The sequence below is a fragment of the Gavialis gangeticus genome, unplaced genomic scaffold (assembly GCF_001723915.1).
Source record: "Gavialis gangeticus isolate Ggan-Ray unplaced genomic scaffold, GavGan_comp1, whole genome shotgun sequence".
NCBI lineage: Eukaryota > Metazoa > Chordata > Crocodylia > Gavialidae > Gavialis > Gavialis gangeticus.
The window spans coordinates 50,467,171-50,469,814 of NW_017729031.1; the positions used below are offsets into that span (position 1 = coordinate 50,467,171).

Consider the following 2,644-nt stretch of genomic DNA (forward strand, 5'->3'; position numbering starts at 1 on the left):
CTGGTGCACTATTGCAGGGAATCAGTTAGGCAGGCCAAGACAGAGCTGGAGCTTAGGATGGCTACAACAATCAAGGACAATAAAAAGTACTTCTACAGACGCATAGCGAGTAGAAGGTGCAGAGTAACATAGGGCCCCTGCAGGACAAATCAGGACAGTTGGTGACCAATATAGGGAAAAAGGCAGAGCTCTTCAATGAGTTCTTTGCCTCAGTATTCCTAAGTACTGGCCAAGAGTTCCCCCAATTTGAACATCGATAGATGTCCGGGAGGCACTAGACTGCCAATGGTTAGTGCTGACTTAGTTAAGGAGCATTTGGAGGGGCTGGATGGGTACAAGTCAGCAGGCCCAGATGACCTCCGTTCACGGGTGCTGAAGGAATTTGCCAGCGTCATAGCTGAGCCACTGGCACGGCTGTTTGAGCACTCATGGTGCTCCAGCCAGGTCCTTGAGGACTGTAAAAGGGCCGGTTAACTTCAGGCCAGTCAGTCTTATATCTATCCTTGGGAAAACACTGGAAAAAATCATTAAAGAGCGCATTTGTGAAGGCCCAGCAAGGGAAATGATGCTGAAAGGAAACCAGCGTGGGTTCATCACGGGTAGATCTTGCCTGACAAACCTTTATAGCCTTTGACAACCAGGTAACACACTGCCTTGACACTGGAGCTGAGGCAGATGTCATCTACCTGGACTTTAAGAAGGACTTTGATCCAGTTTCGCATCTGGTCTCATAGGAAGCTAGCAGGCTGTGGAGTCAACGTTGCACAGTGACAAACTGGCTTAGGGACTGTACCCAGAGAGTGGTGGTGGATGGGTTGTTTGTGACCTGGAAGGAGGTGGGTAGTGGTGTCCCGCATGGTTTGGTCCTTAGACTGGTCTTATTTAATATCTTCATAAGTGATTTGGATGAGGGTGTGGAGAGCACCCTGTCTAAGTTTGCAGGTGACACCAAGTTATGGGGCAAAGTTAACACACCGGAGGGCAGGGAGCAGATGCAGGCTGATCTGGACAGGTTGGATCAATGGGCAGAACAAAACAGGAAGCATTCAACAAAGACAAGTGCAAGGTACTCCACCTAGGGAGGAGGAATCCCCAGCATACCTGTAGGTTGGGGGATGACTTCCTCAGTGGCTGAGAGGGATCTTAGAGTCATAGTCGACTCCAAGATGAACATGAGCCAGCAGCGTAATGAAACCATCAGCAAAGCCAGTTGCACCTTATCGTGCATTAGCAGATGAATGACCAACAGATTGAGGGAGATGATGCTCCCCCTCTATGCAGCACTGGTCAGGCCACAATTGGACTACTGTGTCCAGTTCTGGGTGCCGCACTTCAAGAGGGATGCGGAGAATCTGGAGAGGGTCCAGAGGAGGGCCACTCATATGACTAGTGGCCTCCGTTCAAGACACTACAAGGGGAGGTTGAGGGATCTGGATCTCTTCAGCCTTCACAAGAGATGCCTGAGGGGAGACCTTGTAGCAGCCTGTAAGTTTATCAAGGGAGGACAACAGAGTTGGAGATGCTCTATTTATCAGGGTACCCCCTAGGAGTAACTAGGAATAATAGGTACAAACTAGTGGAGAGTAGGTTCAGGTTAGACATTAGGAAGAATTTTTTTCACAGTAAGGGTGGCCGGAATCTGGAACGGGCTGCCAAGTGAGGTGGTACTGTCACCTAACTTGGAGGTCTTCAAGAGGAAGCTAGATAGGCACCTGGTTGGGGTCATCTGACCTTGGTCTTTTTCCTGCCTGGGGTAGGGGATCAGACACGATGACCCTTCTGGGTCCCTTCTGACTACAATCTATGAATCTGAATCACTGGAGGTGTTCAAGAAGAGGTTGGACAGCCATTGGTCAGGGGTGATCTATGTCTAATGTCTATTTTTTACTGTGGGCATTTCCCATGGTTCTGGACTTTGCTGGCTGTTCCTTTCCCCACTCCCCACCTCTTTTTTTTTTTTTGCTTCTGTATGTGTCAGAATGTGTTTAATCATTCCCAGAGGCACTGGGTGTTGGCTACAGCTAAGGGTGGGGACATGAATTGGAGTGTGCAATGACCTGTGGTGGATGGGTCACTTTTGACCTGGAGGGACATGAGCCAGTGGGGTTCCCCAGGGCATGGTCCTTGGGCCCCCACTGTTCAATATCTTCTTCAAAGGTGACTTGGATGAGGGGGTGAAAAGCACCTTGTTCAAGTTCGCAAATGACACTAAGACGTGGGGAGAAGTGAGCACGCTAGAAGAGAGGGGCAGGCTACAACTAGATCTGGACAGGTTACAGAAGTAGGCAGATGAGAATAGGATGGGTTTCAATACAGACAAGTGCAAGGTATTGCACCTGGGGAGGAAAAACCAGTAGCATACCTACAGGCTGGGGAACTCCCTTCTTGTCAGCGCAGAAGCAGAAAAGGATCTTGGAGTCGCTATTGATTCCAAGATGAACATGGGCTGCCAATGTGGGGATACAGTCAGGAAAGCTAACCGCACCTTGTGATGCATCCACAGGTGCATCACAAGCAGGTCCAAGAAGGTGATCCTCCCCCTCTGTGCGACATTGGTCAGGCTGCAGCTGGAGTACTGCATCCAGTTCTGGGCGCCGCACTTCAGGAGGGATGTGGACAACATGGAGAGGCTCCAGAGGAGGGC

General features: G+C 50.1%; 1 long non-coding RNA gene across 1 annotated transcript in view; it reads left to right on the top strand.

Annotated features, from left to right (window-relative positions):
• LOC109301727 overlaps window positions 1–2,644 on the top strand; it is a 12,825-nt gene that overhangs the window by 4,056 nt on the left and 6,125 nt on the right. Inside the window, exon 2 of the long non-coding RNA XR_002098589.1 lies at window positions 1,833–1,837. This is a non-coding gene — a long non-coding RNA (uncharacterized LOC109301727). The remainder of the gene's footprint in view (window positions 1–1,832; window positions 1,838–2,644) is intronic.